The sequence below is a fragment of the Equus caballus genome, chromosome 3 (genome assembly GCF_041296265.1).
Source record: "Equus caballus isolate H_3958 breed thoroughbred chromosome 3, TB-T2T, whole genome shotgun sequence".
Classification (NCBI taxonomy): Eukaryota; Metazoa; Chordata; class Mammalia; order Perissodactyla; family Equidae; genus Equus; species Equus caballus.
The window spans coordinates 41,193,359-41,220,968 of record NC_091686.1 but is presented as its reverse complement, the minus strand read 5'-3'; the positions used below and the strand labels follow the sequence as shown (position 1 = coordinate 41,220,968).

At 42.9% G+C, this 27,610-nt stretch overlaps 1 long non-coding RNA gene across 1 annotated transcript; it reads right to left on the bottom strand.

Annotated features, from left to right (window-relative positions):
• Window positions 1–1,741: 1,741 nt before the first annotated feature.
• Window positions 1,742–27,119, bottom strand: LOC138923603 (uncharacterized). The gene is made up of 6 exons (XR_011437450.1): window positions 27,063–27,119; window positions 6,565–6,779; window positions 4,172–4,320; window positions 3,678–3,868; window positions 1,985–2,037; window positions 1,742–1,876 (listed from the first exon to the last, which is right to left on the bottom strand). It is a non-coding gene; the product is annotated as an uncharacterized lncRNA (long non-coding RNA).
• Window positions 27,120–27,610: the final 491 nt, after the last annotated feature.

The following is a 27,610-nucleotide window of genomic DNA, read 5'->3' as shown; positions in this document are numbered from 1 at the left end:
CCTCAATCCTTCAACCTGCACGATAGGGACGAGGCCAGAAATAGCTCCCTCAGGATGTCCTCAGCTGCAGAAGAGACAGTAGTGACAACACCTGGTGTCTGGTTTCACTTGTGTCTGATGCACACACTTAGAGATGAAAGAATGACAAGAAGGGGTGGGCTATCGTGTGGAGTACCCCTTAAAACAGGCCTGTGTCACAGCTCTTGGGCCTTGAGCAAGTCCCTGCCCCTCTGGGCCTCATTTACACATCTGCAGCTTTAACGGGTTGAAATTAGAGGAAATTCAGAGATTGCCAGTCACTGGCATGAATGATTCCACGGTCTCCTGTTTCCCTTAGAGTCAGAACCAAGTGCCTCATGTTGGCCTATGTGGAGGGCAGCCTCCACCACTGCTCCCGGTGCTCACTGCCTGCTGCTGTGCACATCCTTGTGGAACCGCACAGTCATTAGGAAGTGACTTCTGAATAGAATGCAGCCAAGGTGTTGGGATGGTACACAACCCGGGGTTAAGAACAAAAAGCCTGGCCCTTCCTTCTTACTCATTGTCTTTAGCCCCCTCCCTCTTTCCCTCCTCCTGTTTCCATATCTCTCTCTCTCTCTGCCTCTTATATCTCTGGAACTGGGGGAGCAAGTGCACATGTGTTCAATTTCCCTATGTAGAGGCTCCATAGGAGAGAATGGAGGAAATGATCGGCCAACAGACAGGCAGGAACTCAGGCTTTCCGTCCAAACAAACCCTGTCAACATGCATGTGAGTGAACTTGGGAGCACATGCTCCCCGGGTCGAGCCGCAATAGAGATGCAGCCCAAGCTTCACAGAGACCTTGAGGCAGAGGCACCCAGCTAAGCCGTGCCCCATTCCTGGCACACACACTTTGTGAGAGCTTAAGGATTTGTACTTTCTAGGGGCACGGTCTTAGAGCAACGTCGCCAGAGAGTGACAGGAAAAAGCAGTCTGCCAGTCCTGCCACCCGTCCCTGCCGTACCCCCATCTCCCCTCCTCTCTCTTCTCAGGATCCTTCCAGCCACACCGCCACCTTTCTGACCTTCTCTGCTCAGACTCCTTTCTTCCTGTGAGTCTCTGCACCAGCAGTGGCTTCTCCCTGACACTCAAACTGTTCCCAGACACAGGCAGGCATGCCTCACATCTGTCACTCTGCTCACAGCAAATGTTACTCCTCTGAGGCCTTTCAGGGCCTCCCAGGCACAGTCTCCAACGTCACAGATCTCACATCTGCATGGTCATCTCATGATTTTCTCCTTCTTGGTCTCTTTTGGGTAAAGTGAGTCCATGAAGCAGGGCATTCTGCTTGGCAGACGCAGAGGCAGCTTCTCCCGGTGCCCTCAGGAACATGACTGTCTCCTCTGGGTTGAATGTTTCCCCTCACAAGTCCATTCTGAATGGAAACTGTCATTTCACCTCTTTCCTGGGTCTGGTTTCTTCTAAGAACACAGGGAGCCATCCCTTCTCCCTGGAATGCGGCACCAGCCCCTACACCCACAGCCAGAAAATTAGCGCCCAGCTTCAAACACCACCAATCCTGAAGTCAGTTCCTGCTGAGGCCTCCCATCCATTCTGTAATTCCATGGTAACGGCTGAGTTCACCTTTCCCCTGAGACTCAGCTCCCAGCCTTCCGTTGGCTTCTTAGAGGAACAGTGGGATTTCCCAGAAGCACTCCCAGCCTGGGCAAGAAATGTTTTGAAATGTTCTCTATGTATTTTCCAGGACATGGGACATGAGGAGAAGTCATTTTGGTGTGTATGTGCAACAGTTTTGATGCAAAAAGTATCTTTTTCAGACACAGATCAAAGAATGGGGCTACTGGGTGTAACAAGAAAATGGATATGCTGAGCCATCGTCTTCATGGTGTGAAGTCTTAGAGAGCAAAGAACATGCGTAAGAGCAGAGCATATGAAGACAATATCTTATGTTCAAATTCCAGCTCAATCACTTCCTAGATACGGTAGCGGGCAAGTTACTCACCTCATCAGTGCCTCAGTTTCCTCATCTGGTGTTGGCAAGAATGATAAGTGTACCTAATTTGTAAGGACATGGAGAGTATTAAAGGAGTTAATGTTTGAAAACTGCTTGCAACACCTAGCACCTTACAAGCACTGTACCTATCCATTATAAATGAAATGGCAACATTCTTCTGATGCTATCTTTTTACTCCAGAAGGGAGACTAGTGCCTGGATGGATGTAGACAGAACTCCCTGAGACAGGATGAATCGAAGAATGAACAACACTGTTGAAGGCATTTCCAATGGCACATCTGCCTCCTTATGGACATTCTCTAGCAGAATCACACCCAAGCATCCCTCCTCTCTCCTGCATCATATTCTGGGATTCTATCCAGAAATCATGGGGGCTTCTTGCACCCCGGCACCCACACCCACTACAGGTTCTCTTCTCTCTAGCAGCAAACCTTAGGGCTTGTCCTGATGGCTGCAGCCCACAGGCTCTGCACTCTGATCCTTTTCTTCACTTGAGGGAGAACTGCCATCCCCAGAACTGGGCACACACAGTGTGAGCCTTGGAGTGAATGTCTCCCTGGCCGGTTGTAGGTGGAAGAGCACCGTGACAGAATGGGACTTAGGGAGAGTCTTCCAGGTGTGTTCAGAAGGGGCCCAGCCAGGGCATTGGTCAGCAAGGTCTGGTCTGGTTGGTGGACCTTGGTGGCAAATGAGTGGCAGGGGCAGCATGTTTTAGAGGTCCTGGCAGGAGACAATTCATAGGATGGTCATGAAGTCAGAATCAGCCTAATAAGCTCCAACTTAATCCACTGTCATCTGTTCCCTGACTGGCTGACTAATCCAGGAGTGATTTAGAACAGTGATATTCGTGTTCTATCATCTTTTCATTGGTTGGCTACAGCTATTATTCTTTACATAACTTGTATATGTCTACAAAGGAAAGGAAAGGTTCGTTTTTTTACAACCCTTCTAGCAAAATTCTCCCTAACATATTGAATCACTAACAGAATCCACCGCTGGGAACCTCATATAAGATGCTGACATTTACTCTCTGGTTTCATATCTTCCTGTTTGGTAAATTCTCTTGACTTCTGGCTTCTTTCCTGAGGTTCGTCCACTCAGGACAATGTAGGAGTGCAATCTCTTGCTACTTCAGAAGTAGTGGGGCAACTCTATGATGATGTTGCTTTTGTTTTGTGACTGTGTGTGTGTGTGTGTGTGTGTGTGATGAGACTGTTTTCTGCATCTTGCCGCGTGGGTTGGATTGACTCCTTTCCTTGGAAAAATTGTCCCTTACCACTTTCTCTGGGCTTTATTTTCATGGCTTGAACAGTGCTGTGCAACAGTAGAATTGACACTCTATCTTATGGAATTTAAACTTCTTTTAGTAGCCACATTTCAGAAAGTAAAAATAAACATGTGAAACTAATTCTAATAGTATATTTAAACCCATTACAACCAACATATTATCATCTGGCCAGGCAATCTATATAAAAATTATGATAGAGATAGTTGAATTTTTTTATGATTGGGATCTAAAAATCCATTTACAGCACAGTCTTCATTTGCAAATTGAAATTTTCTACATATTCAGTTTCTGTGTGCCCCAAATCAGAACCTGGGCTGACTTGTTAGAGAGGAAATAAAGCAGAACAGGCATAAGTAACGATCACTGTCAATCCAGCTCAGCATGAACACTCACCACTGACAAAAAGGCTGTCCCTGAGCAGGGAGTAGAGGCCCCTCGGGGTGACACGGTGAGTCAGCTGGTTAAGCTCCCAGGAATGCTGCTGTCACCTGGTGTCTCTGTCATACTCTCCATCACGAGCCATGGGGTCAGGGTGGTAGGTGCAGACAGCTTCCACGCTGGTGGCTGCCCCATCGTCCGCAGGCCTGGGGAGAGAGGAATGTGGGGACTCTAGAGAGATGTCCTGAATCCTCTGATAATGGGGGCCAGAGGGAGGGAGGAGCAAATTGGGAGTCAGTGGGAAGAGTGAAAACTGGGGTGGTCTCTGAAAGCGTTTGTGACTCTCAATGCTCAGAAAAGGGACTTCCCTGAGGGAGATCACTCTGCAACCCAAGGACAAGGGGCCTAGGCTGCTCTTCTTGAACAAGGATCCAAGCAGGGGAGGAGGCAGGAGGAGGAGGAGCTGGAGAGACAGCAGGTGGGGTGCGGCTGGCTGGGACTCATCCTACCAGGAGCTGCGGGCACCAGGGTCTCATCCAGTGTTGCAGGACTCTCTCAGTGGAGTTAAATGTCGCTGAGCACTTGCTCACGTCTGTTGAATATTGGAGGTTGGAGATGCTGAACTTCAGTGTGAGGGCCTTCAGCTCGTGCACCATAGCTTGCAAGAAGAGATGGGGAGAGATGGCCATCACTGACAGCTGGCCTGAGACCAGATCAGAGTCCTGAATTCATTATCATCTGTTGCCTTTGCTCCCAGTGGAACCACCACCCACCGCTGTGCTCATCCAAGTTGAAGCCAGTATATCACTCATGTCTTCCTTCCTCCCCTGCCAGTAACACCCACTGCACTTGAGGATTGCTCCTCAAAACACACCCTATTTCCCTATATAATGCCTACTCCTTCTTAAAGACCCCACCTGGGCAAAACTTCCTCCACAAAGCTCTTCCCACCCAAATAATGCCAGTGCTTCTCCTCAAAACATCCCACCTTCGATTAGAATGTTCTGTGAATTTCATAAGACCAGGGGCTCTCTGAGAGCTGCATCAGAATCGATTATTGGTATAATCTTTGTGATAGGCATGATTGCCCGAAAACCAGAATTGCACACCTCGGCTTTCCAGCTCCCAAGTGATAATTTGGCAGTGTAGGTGTGGGGCTGCAGAGCTACTCTGGGGAAGGAAGAGGGGTCCCCTAGGTCTGTGGTGGCTTCTGGTTGCTCAAGTGATGAGGAAGTAGGCTGGAACTTGCTTCCTGGCTCAGGAGCTGTGGAAAGGGCTCTTGTTAGGGTGGGATAGAGCCCCCATATAGTGGGTGAAGCCCCACAGGCTCATCTGCACTCAGTAGTGGCTGTCCCAGGACAACCACTCACAGGTGAGCCATAAATGTGAGTGACAGAAGGAGGGATTGTGTGAGTAGAGGTAAGAGCAAGCTTATGAAGGAGATGAACCCAAAAGAGTGAGTGTGGTTGAAGAGAGAGACGGAACAAAGAGAGAGGTAGAGGCACAGACAGAGGGGATACCTGGATGGACAGAGGATGAGTGGACAAATGGAGGGTCAAAAGGAAAGCAGGAAGAATACACACAAGGAAGAGAAGTTGGAGAGATGGGAAGAAAGAGGATGGAAGGAGAGAAGAAGGAAAAACAGGCAAACAGGCAGGAGGACAGTTGGACAGATTGATATCTGGACAGATGCTTGGATGGATAGATGGAAGGAAGGAAGGAATAGAGGGAGGGAGTGTGGAAGGAAGGATAGAAGGAAAAAAGGAAGGAAGGAGGGAGCCTGAGAGGAGGGAGAACTGGGAAAATCACCTGCTCAAGTTCACAGGGTGTTTTAAAGGGAGGTTAAGGCTGAGAATACAGGACCCCTAACTCCCAGGCTTGTGTCCACCTGTCCCAATGCTGCCTGTTATTACTCGTAGAGATGAGCATGTGGACGTAAAAGAAACCTTGAGCTCTACCCTCACAATACACAAAACTCAATTCCTGGACACTTTGACCTAAAGGAGAAAGGTAAAATAATGAAACTTCTAGAAGACAACATAAGAAAACATCTTCAGGATGACAGGGTAGCAAAAACTTCTTAAAGAAGACACACAAATGCACACATACACACACTCTCCATAAAAGAAAAGATTGGTAAACTTGGATTCATTAAAATTTAGACTTTCAGTTCATCATGAGACATATTACAAGAGGGAATTGGCAAGTCACAGGATGCGAAGAGATTGTTCCAATTCGAATATTCAACAAAGGATTCTCATGCAGAATACAGAAAATCTTCAGCATCACAGTAAGAAAGGAGCCAAACAAACCAATTGCTTAAAACTGGTCAAAAGACTTCAACAGGCACTCCACAACACAGAGTGTCCCAGCGGCCAACAAGCACATGCAAATGTGCTAAAATCAGCAGGGACAAGGGAAATGACAATTCAACCACACTGAGATCTTCTATACAACCAGAAAATGGTTAAAAACAGTTTTGAAATGCTGAGCTGAGGGCAGCAAGTGGAGGGGAGGCTGCAGAGCAACTGGAAGGCTCACACACTGCAGGTAGGAGTAGGAATTCATGCAGCCACTTGGGAAAGCTTTTTGGCAGGATCTATCTGTTAAAGCTGGAGACACACATACAACATGACCATCAATTCTACTCTTAGATGTGTCCTCAACTGAAATCTAAACATTTCAACCAAGAGGAAGGAGCAAGAATGATTAGAGCATCATTCTCCTTATTCCTCCAAAGTAGAAAGTACTCAAATATCCATCTACAGTAGAATGGATAAATCAATTCCACTATCTAGTTCATGGTGGTTTTAAAAATTGGCCACAAATTCTTTGAGACACATCCCATGAATATGTGAGGTTCAGGTTCCCTCCCCTTGAATCTAGGCAGGCGTGAACCTACTTCAATCAACAGAGTAGAAGCGTTGCTCTGTGGAAGTGGTGTGATGTGACTTCCAAGGACATGCCACTCTCAGGAAGCTTGCTCAGTGAAGCCAGCCAACAAGCTGTGAAGAGCTAAGGCCTCATGGAGAATCTCCTCATGGAGAATCTGCAACCAGGGCACAGCCACCTTCATTGCAACTGCTATGCTGGCGATCAGGTGATAAAACTTCGTTCCTAAACAGAAGATGAACCATATGCACTGAAGAAAATAGACCACCAACACAAGCCCTGACGCACACCATGTCCATTTATACTTGGTATCTCAAGACCAGGGGCCAAGATGAGGAGGCAGGAGTTCATCCCCAAATTCTTGAGATTTTATCCAATACCAGACAGACTGTGCTCACCAAGCATTTCCTAAACCTCCTCCCTTCCTCAAAGGAATCTCTGCATCTGGATACCGACATTAAGTTTCCTCTGGTCATATATGATCACCAGCCCCAGTACAGCCTTTGTATCAGCAATAGGTGAACACTATCTGAACAGGTCACCTGGGTCCCAAAAGTGGAAAAGAAGTAGAGCAACTTTCAAGTAGAAGTTTCCATCTCCATTGAAATTGTATTTTAGATATACCATTGGAAAAATAAAACTGCCACTTTTCAAAACAGGAAATGTAGGTGCCCTTGTGAACGATCCCAGAGGATTTTGGTCTTCAAGACATCCCAGCCAAGGTACCATCCATGTGAGTGAAAGAGCCTCTAAATGGTTCTAGACCCCAACCATCAGAGAGCATGGCAATTTCTCCCTACCAAATTCCTAACCCACAGAATCTGACTAATACAATGGTTGTTGTTTCACTCCACTAAGTTTGGATAGGCATGTTACGCAGCTATCAATAACCAAAACTAATGCATTATGCAATAATAATCAGATCTAAAGAGCTTTATAAAAACCAAACAATTACCTGTAACAACATGAATGAATCTCAGACAGGATGTTTAATAAAAGGAGCCTGGTAGAAAGGAGTACATAGAGTATAATTCCATCTACCTGAGCTCAAAAACTGGCAAAACTAAGCTACAGCGATAGAAGTCAGAGTAGTGGTTACCTTGGGTGGGAGCAAATTCTGCAAAGGGTCACGATAGAGGCTTCTGGAGAGCCAGAATAGTGAATGTCTTGATTTGGGGGGTTGTTATGATAGTGTGTTTAGATTGTTAAAAAAAAAAATCATTGAGGTAGATACTCAAGACTCGTGTACTTTTCCCACTAAGTATGCTACAATTTAAAATGATATTTTGTCAGTAAAACGTGGCTCACCCAATAGATGTGAGAGTGTGAAGGACAAATAAAAGATGACTCCAAGTTTTCAGGCATGATAGACTAGGTAGTGCCATTAACTGAAGAGTTGAACCATGGAGCAAATTAAAACAGGAGCAGAGGCAGGGACCATGTCCTGCTCATTATGTATTCAGGTGTCTACCATAATCCTGAATACACAGTCAGTCCAGCTTCCAGGATACTCCTCTCCTTTTCACCATAAACTATGGCTCACCCCTTCTTGGTGTCTTCTATTGCCTCCTTTGTCCCAGCTGCTTTTTTTTTTAAAGTTTTTATTGAGTTTATGATAGTTTACAATCTTGTGAAATTTCAGTTGGACATTATTGTTTGTCAGTCATGTTGTAGGTGCACCCCTTTACCCTTTGTACCCCCAAGCCCCCTTTCCCCTGGTAGCCACTAATCTGTTCTCTTTGTCCACGTTTAAATTCCTCATATGAGTGGAGTCATACAGAGATTGTCCTTCTCTATCTGGCTTATTTCACTTAACATAATTCCCTCAAGGTCCATCCACGCTGTTTTGAATGGAACAACTTTATCCTTCCTTAAGGCTGAGTAGTACTCCACTATATATATACACATACATACATACACACACACACACACACACATATATATATACACACACACATAGAGTGTATACATACATATATATACACCATATCTTCTTTATCTAATCATCAGTTGATGGGCACTTAGGTTACTTCCATGTCTTGGCTATTGTAAATAATGCTGCAATGAACATAGGGGTGCATGGGACTTTTGGAATTGCTGACTTCAATCTCTTTGGATAGATACCCAGTAGTGGGATGGCTGGGTCATACTGTATTTCTATTTTTAATTTTTTGAGGAATCTCCATACTGTTTTCCATAGTGGCTGCACCAGTTTGCATTCCCTCCAGCAGTGTAGGAGGGGTCCTTTTTCTCCACAACCTCTCCAACATTTGGTACTTTTTGTTTTGGTTATGTTTGCCATTCTAATGGGTGTAACGTGATATCTTAGTGCAGTTTTGATTTGCATTTCCCTGATGATCAGTGATGATGAACATCTTTTCATGGTGCCTATTGGCCATCGGTATATCTCCTTGGAGAAATGTCTGTTCATGTCTCCAGTCCATTTTTTGATTGGGTTTTTTTGTTGTTGTTGAGTTGTGTGAGTTCTTTATATATTATGGAGATTAATCATTTGTTGGATATATGACTTGCAAATATTTTTTTCCCAATTAGTGGCTTGTTTTTTTGTTTCAATCCTGTTTTCTCTTGCCTTGAAGAAGCTCTTTAGTCTGATGAAGTCCCATTTCTTTATTCTTTCTATAGTTTCCCTTGTCGAGAAGACATGGTGTCCGAAAAGATCCTTTTAATACTGACGTCAAAGAGTATACTGCCTACATTTTGTTCTAGAAGTCTTATGGCTTCAGGTCTTACCTTTGGGTCTTTGATCCATTTACAGTTTATTTTTGTGAATGATGAAAAAGAATGGTCAATTTTTATTCTTTTACATGTGACTTGCCATTTTACCCAACACCATTTGTTGAAAAGACTTTCTTTTCTCCATTGTATGCCCTCAGATCCTGTGTCAAAGATTAGCTGTCCATAAATGTGTGGTTTTATTTCTGGGCTTTCAACACTGTTCCATTAATCTGTGCACCTGTTTTTCTACCACTACCATGCCGGTTTGATTCCTGTAGCTTTGTAGCATGTTTTGAAGTCAGGGATTGTGATGCCTCCCGTTTTGTTCTTTTTTCTCAGGATTGCTTTAGCAACTTGGGGTCTTTTGTTGCCTCATGTGTATTTTAGGATTCTTCATCCTATTTCTGTAAAGAATGTCATTGAGATTCTGATTGGGATGGTGTTGAATCTGTAGATTGCTTTAGGTAGAATAGACATTTTAACTATGTTTATTCTTCCAATCCATGTACATGGAATGTCTTTCCACCTCCTTATGTCGTCATCCAATTCTCTCAGAAAGGTCTTGTAATTTTCATTGTATAGGTCTTTCACTTCCTTGGTTAAATTCACTCTGAGCTATTTTATTCTTTTTGCAGCAATTGTGGATGGTACTGTGTTCTTGAGTTCCTTTTCTATTAATTGATTATTAGAATATAGAAATGCTATTGATTTATGCAAATTGATTTTATACGCAGCAACTTTGCTGTAGTTGTTCATTACTTCTAAGAGTTTTCCAATGGGTTCTTTGGGGTTTTCTATATATAAGATCATGTCGTCTGCAAACAGCGAGACTTTCACTTCTTCCCTCCCTATTTGGATTCCTTTTATTCCATTTTCTTGCCTGATTGCTCTGGCCAGGACCTCCAGTACTATGATAAATAAGAGTGGTGATAGAGGGCATCCTTGTCACATTCCTAATTTTAGGGGCTGGCGTTCAGTTTTTGCCCATTGAGTATGATGTTGGCTGTAGGTTTATCATAGATGGCCTTCATTATGTCGAGGTCATTCCCTTCTATGCCCATTTTGTTCAGAGTTTTTATCATAAGTGGCTGTTGGATCTTGTCAAATGCTTTCTCTGCATCTATTGAGATGATCATGTGGTTTTTATTCCTCAGTTTGTTGATGTGGTGTATGACGTTGATTGATTTGCAGATGTTGAACCATCCCTGTGTCCCTGGTATGAATCCCACTTGCTCATGATGTATGATCCTTTTGATGAATTGCTAAATTCTGCTTGCCAAAATTTTGTTGAGAATTTTTGCATCTTTGTTCATCAGCGATATTGGCCTGTAGTTCTCTTTTTTCGTGATGTCCTTGTCTGGCTTTGGTTTCAGTGTGAGGTTGGCCTTGTAGAATGCGTAAGGAAGTGTTCCATCCTCCCTAACTCTTTGAAATAGCTTGAAAAGGATAAGTATTAAATCCTCTCTGAAAGTTTGGTAGAATTCCCCAGGAAAGCCATCTGGTCCTGGGGTTTTATTCTTTGGGATGATTTTGATTGCTGTTTCAATCTCTTTCCTAGTGATTGGTGTGTTCAAATTGTCTGCTTCTTCTTGACTGAGCTTTGGGATATTGTAGGAGTCCAAGAATTTATCCATTTTCTCTAGGTTATCCATTTTGTTGGCATATACTTTTTTGTAGTATTCTCTTATAATCCATTGTACTTCTGCGGAGTCTGTTGTTATATCTCCTCTTTCATTTCTAATTTTGTTTATTGGAGCTTTCTCCCTTTTTTTCTTTGTAAGTCTGGCTATGGGTTTGCCAATTTTATTTATCTTCTCAAAGAACAAGCTCTTTGTTTCATTGATCCTTTCTACTGCCTTTTTCATTTCAATAGCATTTATTTCTGCTCTGATTTTTATTATTTCTGTCCTGCTGACTTTGGGCTTTGTTGGTTCTTCTTTCTCTAATTCGGTTAGGTGTAGTTTAAGATTGCTTATTTGGGATTTTTCTTGTTTGTTAAGATGTGCCTGTATGGTGATGAATTTTCCTCTTAATACAGCTTTTGGTGTATCCCATGTGAGCTGGTATGGCATGTTATCATTTTCATTTGTTTCCAGGTATTTTTTTAATTTCTTCTTTAATTTCTTCAATGATCCATTGCTTGTTCAGTAGCGTATTGTTTAGTCTCCACATTCTTGTGCCTTTCTCAGCTTTTTTCTTGTAATTAATTTCTAGCCTTATAGCATTATTATTGGAGAAGTTGCTTCTTAGTATTTCAATTTTTTAAAATTTATACAGGCTTGCCTTGTTTCACAGTATATAGTCTATCCTTCAAAATGTTCTGTGTGCACTTGAGAAGAATGTATATTCTGCTGTTTTTGGATGGAGTGTTCTATATAGGTCTATTAAGTCCAACTGTTTTAGCTTTTTGTTTAATTCCACCATTTCCTTGTTGATTTTCTGTCTGGATGATCTGTCCAGGGTTGTGAGTGGGGTGTTGAGGTCCCCTACTATTATGGTGTTATTTTTGATATCCTATTTTAGGTTTGTTAATAGTTGCTTTACGAACTTTGGTGCTCCTCTGTTGGGTGCATAGATATTTATAAGCGTTATTTCTTCTTGATGAAGTGTCCCTTTGATCATTATATATTGTCCCTCTGCGTCTCTCTTTTCCTGCATTATTTTGAAATCCATTTTGCCTGATATAAGTATTGCAACACCTGCTTTCTTTTGCTTGCTATTAGCTTGAAGTATTGTCTTCCACCCCTTCACTCTGAGCCTGTGTTTGTCTTTGGGGCTGAGGTGTGTTTCCTGGAGGCAACAAATTGTTGGAGGTTATTCTTTAATCCATCTTGCCACTCTGTATCTTTTTATTGGAGAGTTCAATCCGGTTACATTGAGGGTGATTATTGATGCATGCGGGCTTAATGCTCTCATTCTCTCACTCATTATCTGGCTTTCCTGCATTACCTTTGTTTCTCGTCCTGTTTGTTTTAGCCTACCAATTGACTTCTGCAATTTCCTATGCTGGGTTTCTTAGATTTTTCCTTATTTACGTTTTGTGGCTCTGTTCTGTTTGTTTTAGTGGCTACCCTGAAATTTGTATTTAGAAGCTCATGTATAATACAGTCTATTCTCTGGTGGTCCCTTACTTACTTGGCCTAGACTGATTTAGTCCATTTGCTCTTCCCCTCCTAAATTATTATTTTCACCTCTTATTCCAACTCGTGTTATGAATTTGTAATTAGAGTGATAAGATCGTCTTTGCTTTGGTTGTTTCCTTACCTTTATCCTAATGCTATAGTTGAATATTTGCTATCCTATTTTGGTTCTATCTATCTGTCTCCCTACTCTATGGTTTGTGACCCCTTTCCCCCTTTTTCTTTTTTCAGGTATGAGAGCCTTCTTGAGGATTTCTTGTAGTGGAGGACTTTTGGTTACAAATTCCCTTAACTTTGGTTTGTCTGGAAAAGATTTAATTTCTCCCTCATATCTGAAGGATATTCTTGCTGCATAGAGTATTCTTTGCTGAAGATTTTTATCTTTTAAAGCTTTGAATACATCTCTCCATTCTCTCCTAGCTTGTAAGGTCTCTGTAGAGAAATCTGCTGAAAGTCTGATAGGAGTTCCTTTGTAGGTTATTTTCTTCTGTCTTGGTGCCCTGAGTATTCTTTCTTTGTCTTTCATGTTTGCCATTTTTACTACTATATGCCGTGCACTAGGTCTCTTTACATTGGCAAATCTAGGAGATCTGAAAGCTTCCTCCACACACATTTCTCCCTCAATCCCTAGATTTGGGAAGTTCTATTCTATAATTTCATTAAGCACACTTTCTGCTCTATTTTCCTTTTCCACGTTCTCAGGAATTCCAATGATTCTTAAATTCGTTATCCTCATTGAATCTGCTATTTCTCTGATATTTTCCTGCTTCTTTTAAATCCTTAGTTCTTTCTCTGTCTGGAGCCATTCAGCCTGTCTATCTTTGAGCATGCTAATTTGCTCCTCTATGGTGTCTCCACAGGCATTCAGAGAATCCGTATACTGTTTTATCTGGTCCATTGTATTTTTCATGTCTAGTATTTCTGATTGATTCTTCTTTATAGTTTCAATATCTTTTGTGAAGTAACTCCAGAACTTGTTGACTTGTTTCTCTATGTTTCCCTCAACCTCATTGAGTTTTTTGGTGATAGCTACTCTGAACTCATTTTCACTTAGTTAATGTATTCCCAAGTCCTCAGGACTTAATTCTGTGTTTTTGTTGTTTTCCTTTTGGTCTGGAGCTTTTATAAATTGCTGGATGATAGAGGACTGGTTTTTTCTCATGATGGTAGTATTCAGTTGCACTTATAGCCTGTCACCACTAGACGGTGGTCGAAAGTCCTGCGTTCTAAGTTCTCCACCTTCAGGCAAGATGGCAGCACCCAGCATGGGTTCGGGGAGGAGGGGCACTTTCTTTCATGTGCCAATCTGTCTTCCCATCTGCTCTCATTCTCTGGTCTCCCGGGGCCCTGCCTTCATGGGGTCCCCATGCACAGAAGCTTTCCCCCATCAGTGGGTTTCCACTGAACCAGCGGCGGTAGTCCTGGTTCATCCCCTGGTCATGCAGCACCTCTCCCACTCCTTCCTTCACCCGCAGCAGAGATCCTAGTCTCTAGAGGAGGGAGCAAAGTTCTCTCCTACCCTGTTCCAGGTCCTCCGAGCGTGGTGCCAGCCTCTCCATCCTCCGTCATATTGTTGCTATAGGTTTCTGTTTGTCATTAGGATTATTGGTTGAAATTCAGTTTTTCCAATTCGTTGGTTGTAGTTTGGAGCAGAGAGAGAAATCTGCTGAAAGTCTGATAGGTGTTCCTTTGTAGGTTAGTTTATTCTGCCTTGCTGCACTGAGTGTTCTTTCTTTCTCACTCACTTTTGCCAGTTTTACTACTATATGCCTTGCACTAGGTCTTTTTACATTGACAAATCTAGGAGATCTGAAACTTCTTCCACACACATTTCTCTCTCATTTCCTAGATTTGGGAAGTTCTCTGCTATTGTTTCTTTGAGCATGCTTTCTGCTACATTCTCCTTTTCTTCGCCCTTGGGGATACCAATAATTCTTATATTCCATTTCCTCATTGAGTCGGTTATTTCTCGGAGGTTTTCTTCATTCCTTTTTAGACTTAGGTCTCTGTCTTCCTCTATCTGGAGCCCTTCAACCTATCTTCAGTTACGCTGATTTGCTCCTCTATGGCGTCCACACAGGCATTCAGGGAATCCATATTATGTTTTATTTCTTCCGTTGTATTTCTCATCTTTAGTACTTCTGAGTGATTCTTCTTTATAGTTTCAATCTCTTTTGTGAAGTAACTCCAGAACTCTTTGGCTTCTCTATATTTTCCTTTACCTAATTGGGTTTTTTCACGATAGCTATTCTGAATTCATTGTCATTTAGTTTACTTATTTCTGAGTCATCAGGACATAATTCTGGGTGCTTGTTTTCCCTCTGGTCTGGAGATTTGATGACTTGACAGATGCTGGAAGATGGACAGATGCTGGAAGATGGACAGGTCTTCCCCATTGTGATATAATTTGGTTGCAGTTACAGCCTGTCACCGCCAGATGGGGGTTGAGAGCCATGTATTCTGAGCCCTCAACCTTAAGCCAAGATGGCGTGTCATAGCACAAGTTGGGGGTCGGGGGGCACCTACTCTTGCATGCAGACCCAGCTTTCCCAATCAGATCTATCTGTTCTCCTGGGGTCTTGGCATAATGAGGTCACCGAACGAGAAATCTTTCACCCAGTTAGAGGGCTTCTGTCTGAGCTGCAAGGGCACTAGGGAGTCCTGAGCAATCCTGCTGATGCACAGCCCCTCCCCCAGTCCTTCCCTCATGGAGCCTCCCATGGCAGCGATCCCAGACATTAGGGGAGGGATCGAAGTTCTCTCTTACCCTGTTCCAGCTCCTCTGGGGACGGGTACAACACCACTGACCTCCCTCATTTGACTGCTCTCGGTCTCTGAGGATTCCTGTGCCATCAGGATGTTTTCCATTGGACTGTGGTTGCTCTTTTTTGTTGTATGTTGGAGGGGAGAGAGTCCTGGGCAAGCTCACTCCACCATGATGCTGACATCACTCCTTCTCCCAGCTGCCTCTTAATATTGGGATTCCTCAGGCTTCCATCCTCAGTCCTCCTTTCATGCACGCATGCATGCATGCATGTACACAAACTCCTTTCTCCTGTATTTTCAATCTCAGCTGATGGCATAATCACCTACTTGTTCTTTTAAGCTAGAAACCTTAGAGTCAACCAAAATCAGGATTGTACTTAAACCCAATCAAAAGAAATATAACAGGATAAACATAAATTCCCAGGCTTAGCCCCAAAACTAATGCATAAAAACTGGATGAATGTATAGTTAGATCTAGTGCTTTTCTTTTTTCTTTAACTCAGTGTATGATGTGGTCATCACTGTATGATGTGCCCATCAAAAGGATAGAGTTGTAATCATATACAGTATGCACAAGAAGAAAGGGAATACTCTTACCTAAACTAATAGAAGAAAATTGCTCTAATATGAGACATGAGTCTTTTGCTAATCAAGCCATGCCTAGAGTAGTGCATTTCCTTCCAAATTCTACAGCTTAAAAATGAATTAAAAACAAACAAACCACCAATGTGGTGACCTGACATGAAGTCATGTTTTGTAAGGGATGGCTGACGAACTGGAGGTGTTTCAACTCAAAAAGACTGAGAAGACTTGATGACCATCTTTGCATATTTCTAAGGATATTCCGTGGAACTGGGATTCAGCCTGTACTATATGTCTCCAAAACACAGGATGGGTAGGAGAAATAAGAAAGTACACTTCCACTCAATGCAAGAAAGAACTTACTAAGAAACAAAAGTGTATGAAAAACAGGACAGGGTGCAGGAAAGGGATGGAAACGGCTTAGGCTAATGGAGAAAAGAGGCTGTCAGAAAATGGACTATCTCACCTACGAGATGTTTTATACAAATGTAACAGTAACCACTAAACAAAAAATCAGAGCAGAGCCACAATTCATAAATAAAAAGAAAACTGACAAAGTCACCACAGAAAACTTCCCAAGTGAAGTAGCAGTCAGACATACAAGGGAAGGGAAACAGTGAACACACAGAACAACTGGAAAACAACAGATAAAATTGAAGTATTATGCCCTAAAATATCAATAATAACTCTAAATGTAAATGGATGGAATTCTCCAATCAAAAGACACAGAGTAGCTGGGTGGATTCAAAAAGAAGACCCAACAATATGCTGCCTCCAGGAAACACATCTCAGCTGAAAGACAAACACATGCTTAGTGTGAAGGGATGGAAGACGATACTCCAAGACAATGGCAAATAAAGTAAGCAATTGTTGCCATATTTATATCAGACAAAGCAGACTTCAAGATAAAAAAGACAAGGAGAGACAAAGAGGGGCAGGAGACAATGATAAAAGGGATTTTCTGCCAAGAGGAGATACTATTAGTGAATACATACACACCTAATGCAAGAGCTCCAATGTACATAAAGCTACTATGAACAGACCTTAAGGGAGAAATTCACAGCAACACAATCATAGTAGGGGACATCAATACCCCACTTACATCAAGAGATAGATCATCCACACAGAAACTCAACAAGGAAATAGTGAATTTAAGTGAACCACTTGAGCAGATGGACTTAATAGATATATCTAGAACATCCCATCTCCAAACAGCAGAATACACATTCTTCTCAAGTGCACATGGAACGTTCTCAAAGATAGAGTATATGCTGGGAGAAATGGCAAGCCTCCGTAAATTTAAGAAGACTGAAATAATAAAAAGCCACTTTTCTGACCACAATGCTATGAAACTAAAAATCAACTGCAAGACAAAAAGCTGGGAAAATCACAAATATGTGGAGACTAAACAACTTGCTAGTGAAGAACAATTGGATCTAAATAAACCAAAGGAAAGGATTTTTAAAACCTGGATAAATATGCACAGGAAAACACGTCATCCCAACTCTTACGGAAAGCAGCAAAAGTAGTTCTAACAGGGAAATTCATAGCAATACAGGCCCAACTCAAGAAAAACAAGAAAAATCTCAAGATGACACCCACCAGAACTTGAAAAAGAAGAATAAACAAAGCCCAAGGTCAGCAGAAAGAGAGAAGTAATGAAAATTTGTGCAGAAATAAATGAAAAACAGGCTAAAAACTCAGTAGAAAGGATCAATGAAACTAAGCGCAGTTCTTGAAGAAGAGAAACAAAATTGAACAAACCCTTAGCCAGACACACTAAGAGAAAGAGAAGGCTTAAATAAAGTTAGAAATGAAAGAGGAGAAATTTCAATGGATATCATAGACATACAAAGGACTATATGACAATTCTATGAAAAACTACATGCCAGCCACCAAATTGGATAACCTAATAGAAATAGCAAATTCTTGGAATCGTACAAAGTCCCAAAACACCCACAGACAACATTATATTTAATGGTGAAAAACTGAAAGCCATCCCTCCAAGAACAGGAACAAGATAAGGGTGCCTACTCTTGCCACTCGTATTCTACATAGATATGGATGCCCACTTTTGCCACTCCTATTCAACATAGGTGTGGAGGTTTTGACTACAGCAATTTTCCAAGAAAAAGAAGTAAAATGTATCCAAATTGGAAAGGAAGAAGTGAAACTCTCACTGTTTGCAGATGACATGATTCTACATATAGAAAACCCTAAGGAATTCATCTGAAAACTATTAGAAAGAATCCACAACTACAGAAAAGTTTCACAGTAAAAAAATCAACTTACAAAAATCAGTTGCATTTCTATACACTAAAAACAAACTGGCAGAAAGACAAGTCAAGAATAGAATCTCATTTACAATTGCAACAAAAGAATTAAATACCTAGGACTAAATCTTACCAAAGAGGTGAAAGACCTATACACTGAGAACTATAAGATATTACACAAAGAGACTGAAGAAGATATAAAGAAATGGAAAGATATTCCATGCGCATGGATTGGAACAATAAAAAGTTAAAATATTCATATTACCTACAGCAATCTACAGAGTCAATGGAATCTCAATCAGAATCCCAGGGACATTCTTCACAGAAATAGAACAAAGAATCCTAAGTATATATGGAGCAGCAAAAGACCCAGAATAGACGAAACAATCCTGAGAAAAAAGAACGAAGCTGGAGACTTCACAATCCCTGACTTCAAAATATACTACAAAGCTCTAGGAATCAGAACAGCATGGTACTGGCACAAAAACAGACACCCAAATCCATGGAACAGAACTGAAAGCCCAGGCATAAAACCACACATCTGTGGACAGCTACTCTTTGACAAAGGAGGCAAGAGCATACAATGGAGAAAGGAAAGTCTTTTCAAAAAACAGTGTTGGCAAAACTGGACACCCACAAGCAAAAGAATGAAAATAGACCCTTACCTTACACTGTACACAAAAATTACCTCAAAATGGATTAAACACTTGAAGGTAAGACCTGAAATCATAAAACTCCTAGAAGAAAACATTTCCAGTACACTGTTTGACATTGGTCTGGGAAACATCTTTTTGAATACCATGCCAGCACAGGCATGGGAAACGAAAGAACAAATAAACACGTGGGACTACATCAAACTAAAAATCTTCTGCAAGGCAAAGGAAACCATGAACAACACAAAAAAACAGCCCAACAACTGGGAGAAAATATCTGAAAATCATATATCTGACAAGGTGTTAATTTCCAAAATATAAAAAGAACTCAACGACAAAACAGAAACAACCAGATTGGAAAATGGGCAGAGGATATGAAAGGACGTTTTTCCAAGGAAGATATACAGAAGGCCAGCAGGCACATGAAAAGATGCACGACATTGCTAATTATGAGGGAAATGCAAGTCAAAAATACAATGAGCTATCTCTTGACACCTGTCAGAGTGGCTATAATGATGAAGACAAAAAATAACAAATGTAGGAGAGGATGTGGAGAAAAGGGAACCCTACTAGACTGCCAGTGGCAATGTAAACTGGTGCAGCCACAATAGAAAACAGGTGGAGATTTCTTGAAAAATTAAAATCTGAAATACTATATGATCCAGCTATCGCACTACTGGGTACGTATTCAAAGAAATGGAAAACAACAACTCAAAGAGATTTACACACCCCTGTGTTCATTGCAGCATTCTTCATAATAGTCAATATGTGGAAGCAACCCACTGTGCTTCAACTGAGGAATGGCTAAAGAAGATATGGTACATATATAAAACAGAATACTACTCGGCCATTAAAAAAGACAAACTTGTCCCATTTTAAACAATATGGATGGAGTGTGAGGGTGTGACGTTAAGTGAAAATAAGACAGACAGAGAAAGACAAATATCCCAAGGTTTCATCCATATGTGGAAGATAAACAGATGGGTAAAGTGAACAGATTAGTGGGTACCAGAAGGGAATGGGGTTAGGGGATGAGCAAAAGGTGTAAAGGGGCACATATATATGGTGATGGATAAAAATTAGACTGTTGTGGGCGAGCACGATGTAGTCTCCAGGGAAACTGAGAAGCAATCATGTACACTTGAAATTACACGATGTTATAACCCATGATGACCTCATTTTTAAAAAAAGAAAGAAAGAGGATATGCTGTCTCTAGAGCAGTGGTTCTCAATTGTGGATGATTTTGTCCCCCTAGCCAAGTTTGGTGCTAAACATCATTCAATTCAGAGAACAACCCTCCACCACAATGAACGACCTATCTCAAATGTCATTACTCCCATGGTTGAAAAACACTGTTCTAGAGTTGCTGAGTTTCCTGTCACTGGAGGCATGCATGGTAGACCAGACCAGACAGTGTGATGACATCTAATACCTGGCTTTTGAGATCAGTGGGAAATGAGTTGAAAAATGTTTTTTGTTTCAGATCACTCTCCAGAGAAAAACACCTTAAGGGATGCTCAAGTGGTGAGGATGACAAACATTTGTTGAACACGGACTGTGGGCCACACATTATAGCAAGTGATTCATGTACACATCTCAGAGTCAATTCTGACAACCCTACCATAAAACAGGTAGGACTGAACCTCGATTGGATGGTAAAATCAGGTTGCCCTAATGTCACAGAGCAGTCAATACTGCAACTCAGATCTACCTGACTCCACTGACATATGTCACTGTCGAAAGCACAAACAGGAAATTACTTTCAAACTTCTGTGCTCTAGAAAACAAATGAAGTGTCACATATTCCAGAAGTGTTGGCACAAAGTCTGAACAGGTTTTTGCTCACTGCAAACCTAGCTGGCCAGGAGAAAGGGGAAAGGATTCTTTGAAGCCATCCTGTGATGAAGGAGAGAACAGTATCTGGATTGTCCCCAAGTGCCTTCTTCTATAAGAGCCACACAAGATATTCATCTATTCATATATTCATGGAATCTCAGTCAGAAGCTAAGCCAGATAATGACATCCATTTAGCATGAAAGTTCAGTATGGCAGACTTTTGGACATCCCTGACTGGGAATCCTGCCCTTCACAAAGACAGTAAGTGCTGACCCATGCTTTCTAGGCTGCTTACACGGACGCCCATTGGTCAGGATGCCGTGGCCCCGCTTACACGTTGGTCAAGCAGTCACTAGGGCACAGTAGCCAAACGATGATAGTTTGAAATGAACACAGCAGGTTGCATAGCACTGTAAGAGCTTGCTCTTCTGCACATAAAAACCCCACAAATTCTGTGATGATACTGAATGGCAGCAAACACAAGTGAAGTATTCTTGATCAATCTCCACATTCAGTGGAAAATACTTCTAGACTGAAAGGGAAGAACTAGCCCAAAGAAGTCAAATCAAACGGAAAAGGCACTTTGAAGACAAAGAAGTGGTTGCACTAAAGGTTTCCACACCACCAGTCTTTCATTAACACGCGTCATGGGAATCTCTTAGGCAGTAAAATCCTTTGCTCAGCAAGTCATCATTGTTTTTTTTTTGGAAAAACAAGATGTTATGCTTTTCCATGTTCTAAATAAAGAAGCAGAAATGCTTTGATATGTAGTAGTTTGTCTGACATTAAATAAATTATATTTCGTAGTGGTCTTAAAAAAAGGACAGGAGCCTAAAATATATCTAAGATCAACTTCTAAATGCACAAAAAAAAGCAGAAGCCAAATCGGATTCCCACAGATGAATTGGAAAAAAGCATAATTTTCTCCAAGTAAGAAATCAAGAAATGAAGTGGGCTCTAAGAAAAGAGGAACTGAGTACGTTTAGTCACAAATTAAGAAGTTAGGGCTCGAGGGCTGTCACTTGTCACATCCCGCTGACTATAAGCGAAGTGTTCGTATACTATTGTAGGTTCCTATTCTATCCTTGAAGATCTTCTGGATCACTGGCAGGAAGTACACGATGTCCTCACTGACTGGAAATGCTTCCCTCAGAATAAAACCCCGAATGCTGCAATTAGAGCCATGTGTCCCTGTCGGCTCCTCAGTGATTTGGAAGGACCCTGTTCCTCACCATTCTCTGTATAGTTCTTCACATACAAGTATCAGCACATGCTGATTAAATCAAAATAAAGAAAAGCGATCTGTTAACTTTTCCTCGTTGGGCCAATTCATGAACTCTGTGTGTTCTTCTCATTTCAGTTGCTTACCTCTTAGACAGTTTAGAGAAGAAACATCATCCACATCAGCAATAAGCCAACAAAGGACTCTTCTGACATGTACAACTTACTAAAAGCAGTGTTCCTAGCTTCAAAGTCCAGCGGAGTCCTCAGTGTCCATCACCAAAGTCATGACAAAGATCTGAAATCTACCATTATCCCTCTAGGAAAGCCCAGGTACTTCGGATCCTGAAGGGACACCACTCTTTTAGCTTTTGGGAAGACAGCTGTAACACAAAGCGCTAAATCAACATAAGGGTCAAGTATAACCTTGTTCTTTCTACCAACCCATCGCTGCCATACGTGATCCTAAGACAACGTTCCTTCAAGACCATTTCTCCAATAGCTTTTTCCTGCTCAAGAACTTCCACTGAAACTCATTAGCAATTCCACAACCTAGCCAGCAGTTTTCTATCCTCATGAACCACTTATCCTTCCTTTCCTTCCCCCCTCCTCATCACACACGTGACTCCCTGAAACAGCCAGTTCGGACCTATCTTCTCTACCACCTGTCTTGTCTCATGTTATTCTCTGGAACGTTTTCCCCTTCTTCTCAAATGCACACATGCTCTCTTCAAGACTCGAGCCATGTCCTACCTTCCCAAGTCTGCATTCATTTTCATACCTAAATGCTCACTCGTTTCCTCCCATCTTCATTTTGGAATGCTGTTTGCAGTGTAAGCCAACTGGTTTTGAATGAAGACAAAAAAGATGATCCAATGAATCCATTTAACATTAATTTTTGCAGAAGACATGAGGTTTACACCTTGGTTTTCTTTTTTTTCTTTTCCTTTTGCCTACAGATGTCCAACTCTTCCAAAACCATGTAGAAAACAACAGTTGCACTCCTGGGCAATTACACCAAAAAAATGAAAACATAGATTCACGCAAAAGCTGTACATGAGTGTTCAGAGCAGCTTTATTTGTAATAGTCAAAAACTAGAAACAACCCACATGCCCTTCAATGGGTGAATGGTTCAATAAAATGTGGTAGAGCCATACAAAGGACAAGCACAACACAGTGATCTAAACCAGGAAATAGACACGGATACAGCATTAGTCATTCAACTACTTAGTAGAATTTCAGTTTGGACTGAAATTCCCTAGATGTGTGTAGAGTTCTATGATGTTTTCTCATGCATAAAAATCCTTGTGACCATGAGAACAATCAGGACACAGAACTGTTCTATTACCCCAGAGAAATTCCCTCAGGCAACCCCTTTAGAGCCACATCCCCTCCACCCCCAGTTGTGACCGTGGAAAAATGGATCTCTTCTCAATTTCTATAATGTTGCCATTTTGAGAATGCTGTGTACATCGAATCAATCACACAGCCTTTGCAGATTGGCTTTTTTCACTCAGTACAATGCCTTAAGCTCCATCCAAATCATTGCCTATGTCAACAGTTTGTTCCTTTTTCTTATGACATTTTATAACTAGATATAATCTGTATGTTGATAGCTCTGTGGCCACATTACATAGTACACTGCCAGGAGAAGTCAAAAACAGCAACACTGCCTGTTGAAACCATAAAAGTTTCTGTTTCTGGGTCTCCCAGACGTAGCCTATGAATACTAAAGGTTTAAGGGCACTTTCTAACACTTGGTATTGTGAAATGTGCTCACAACACATTCATATACAGAATCACCCAACGGTGGCAATTGTTCAGCTGTTCCTTGAGAAACAGCAATTAACCAGAAACAAAGCTGTAGTGACCTTAGCTACAAGACTTCTAACTTTATGACTTCGTGGAAAATTTCAGATACAGTTCACAGTTAGATAGAGAATGGAGTCTCTTTTGGTTCTGAAACAAGGAGCTAGGTCCGGAGCAGAATATCTGCCCTACAAGCCAATGGCAGATAGACAGACAGTTTGCAAAGAGAAAATGACATAAATGCATAGGAAAGTATGAGAAAGCCCCCAAAAGTGTGGGATGGTGCTGCCCTGGATCCTAATGACTTTCCAGTTGTCATTTAACTCCTTGCAGGACCAACTATCTTGTTCCAGATACTGAGCTCCATAAGACAAATGTGTCTTTCCAACAGTCTGCTATTTGCTTAAAAAGTATACAACAGAACATTCTGAAGTCTCAAACTAAGAACCTTGTCATTTAATTATATGATTCCACCTAGTACATCCTCCCACTTTATGTATATGGCTTTTTTGATAAACATTTTCCTGTGTGTACATGTTTAATATTCACCCTAAATATCTACCAGCACGAACAATGTCTAACTTAATTTTCAGACCCTGCCGTACTCGTTCCCATGCTATGGGCCAGGGGGCCAGGGAAGGACAGGAGTTCTGGCAAAGAATCATCAAAGCCCACGTACCTACATGAAGACGAAATCAAGAATATGATTCACAATAGATGTTTCCAAGATGACAAAGATGCTGTGGCTAAGAATATTCTTAACAAATTTACTGAAGAAGATTAATGTAAAGTAGAATAGTTTCCTGTCATTAGTATTTATTGAATATTAAACATCTAATTCCTATTGGGGGAAAGCACACACCTCCTACCTCTCTAGGCTCTCTAGAGAGCTTTTCTTTTTCAAAGGGCTGTCCTTATGTCATCCAGAACAACAACAGTAAGGAGAACGTGCTTGAGTTGGAGTGCAAAGATTTAACTCAATGTTGGGAGAGATGGAGCAGGAATCACTGGAAAAGTGCCTAAAATGAGGGCAAAACAGCAACCTTCAAATGTCAGGTCCTTAACTATCATTCAGGAGCCAAGGGGAAACAATCCAAGGACATGGACCTTTTTGCATCTTTATAATGGCAAGTGGGAACATCCTGCCAGGAACTGTGGTCAAAAGGGCCAGAGACATCCTAGGGCACAAACACATCATGTTACACCACCTAGCCACATGCTTTGCCAGGATTCTATCAGCTTTCTAATTAATCTTGCATCCTTACCAAAAATTCCATATTGTCTTCAAACATGCCCTACACATTTATTGACCTCTTGTGTGCTGGATGCTAGATAACTGCAGTCAAAAAAAATGATGTCTATTAGTTTAAAACCATGACAACTTGCTTCCAAAAAACACTACAGTAGCAAGAACAGACTCTGCTCCCAGCACAATCCCCGACATTGAGCAGGCCCCCGACATCTGGGGCACAAATCAGACCACTTCTGCTCACGTGGAATAATAACCTCACCCGGCATGTCTGAAACCTACTCTCCAGACCTATACAGGTACCAACCCATTCTCAAAACCCATCAACACCAATGTCATGAGAGCCTCCTCCACACACACACAGCGGCAGCATTTATTCTTGTTAGGTTTGCTGCCTCAGGTATCGAGACAGAAGAGCCGGCACTTTGGCAGGAATCCAGGACTCATTCTTCATTGTACAGAAGGTCCACTTAAAAGCTTTGTTTCATTTCCAGGAAGCTTTATTTTTCAAGTCAAAATTCTATTCAAAGTACATTATACTTTATTAAAGACGACTTTAAGGAAAAATATATAGTTGTCAACATAAAGATCTTATTTTTTCTTTTTCAGATATCGGGGACATTCATATAATAATAATAATTGTAATTATTTCACAGTAGTTCTCAAACACAAAAAAAGCTGCCCTATTTAAGAATTTAATTTTAGGGACTCCCAACATTTTGAAAGCATTACTGCGACTTTTAAAATACACACTGCATCTTGCTAGACAACTTAGCACAAGCTTTCTGTATGATCATCTCCTGGGCACTTTCTTACTTGCTATCTGCTAGGTTCTACGCTTGACACATCCCTGCATCATCTCATTGGTTTAACAACTTTTGCAGCACTGAACACAACAGGAGGTCGTTACACTATAAAAATTCGTGTAGATTATTAATATAGATATTAGCGCTAAAATGACAGCAACGCTTAACACAGTTTACTGTTATTGAGGTTGTGTTGCTGTGTTAACTCAGAATCTGAGCAGCACTGTCCCAAGGCACAGAGAACACCATCTGTGGCCCGTTCAGCAGAGAAATCCATTAAGCGACCTTCCCTTCTACAGCGAGCAGATGAACATCACCTTATCTACTCAGAAGTTTAATGCCAATCACTACACGCCAGTTGGGACAGCATAAACAGGCGCAGAACAAAATGATTCTATGAAACACTCTTGCTTCCCTCTGAAATTGCTTTACGATTGTAGATCAAATTCTTCCCCAAAGAATCCTGCTCTGCATGTCATAAAAAGTAAGGTGCCTATGTCCTGCTTTGAACTCTTAAAAATACATACTGTCCTGCATTTTCTTTGATGCTTGCAAATTTCAGACTCAACAGACAGGCAATCCCAGTAAGAAAGGGAAGAAGAACAAGAACTCAGGAGGCTTTTCCACAGTCCCCAAACCCAGTGCACTCCCACAGCAAAACGGTAGGTCCATGATGTTCCAGGAAAGGGAGATGGGGAGAGACAGGAGGTGTCCACACCAGGCGAGACAAAACCAGGTGAATCCAGAGGAGGCAGGTAGAGAACCAGGCGGACTCCCAGGAGCCAAGGGTGGCCTCCCCCTCCCTCCGGACCAGGACGAGGCCTGCTGTTCCTCCCCCTCCCTCCGGTTGTCCCTCTCCCGCATCCCTGAGAGCGGGGAGTGGAGACACACGCGGTGTGCACAGCAGGCAGCCTCTCTGAGCCTGAGACAGCTGCCTGGACTGTCTTCCATCGCTGGGGAACGGGGACGGAGGGGACGGAGGGACCGAGGAGCCCTGTGCAGCCCGCGAGCCCCGCGCCCCGGCCCTCGAGGACAGAGCCCCGCAGGCCTCAGCGGACACGGCGGGCCAGGGCCAAGCCTCCGCCCGGAAGGCTGTCCGGGACCCGTGCCCGTGCTCAGGGCGCGTCTCCCCTCGGAGCGGCCCTCCCGCCCCGCTGCGGCCCTGCCCGCCGTCCTCCGAGGGCCTCCTCGTCTCCGCGGAGCCCCGTCAAAGCGCTCCCGCCCGGGCTCCCCGCGGAAGCGACGCCCGGACGCCGGGGCCTCGCGGGCCGGGGCGTCACAAACCGTCCTCCGTCGGCCGAGCGCCCGATGCGGAGCGCGTTGGACCGGCCGCCCCCGCCCAGGAGGGACGAGGCCTAGCCGGGACAGCCCCGCGGGGCACTGGGCTCAGGGGGACCGCTTTGGAGGGGATGGCCGCGCCCTCTCTACCGCTTGCCTCAGGCGCATCGCTGTGCAACAGGCAGGAACTTCCCGCCACATTCGCCTACTCCACGCTGAGGCGGCATTGCCCCGCCTGACCCGGAAGTCTGCGGCCTCCCCATTGGCTCAGGAAGAGCAGGAGTTGGGGGGCAAGCGGATGGGCGAGTGAGTGAGGAGGCGGAGCCAGGGGAGGGCGGGGCAAGCTGGAGGGGAGGGGCGAGTGGAAGGGCGGGACGAGTGGTGAGGCTGGCGAGAGTGGAGGCGTTGGCAGCAGGGAGTTGGGGCGCCAGAGGAGCTGGGGCAGCCACGTGCCACTGCACTGCACGTGGGCAGGCAGGGCGAGCTGGGAGGCGTGGCAAACGGGATCAACCAGCAGGAGGTGGAGACTGTACTGGTCAACTGCCAGCCAAGGAAAATCAGGAGCCATGCTCCTCCCACCTGCTGCCTGATGGGAAATGGAGTCTCTTTACATGAAAAGTAAGAGGCCAGTCTCCCTGCCTCCTGCCCTTTGGGAAACGTAGTCCACAGCCTCTAAGTCCTACCTTCTGATCTGATGCTTCAGCT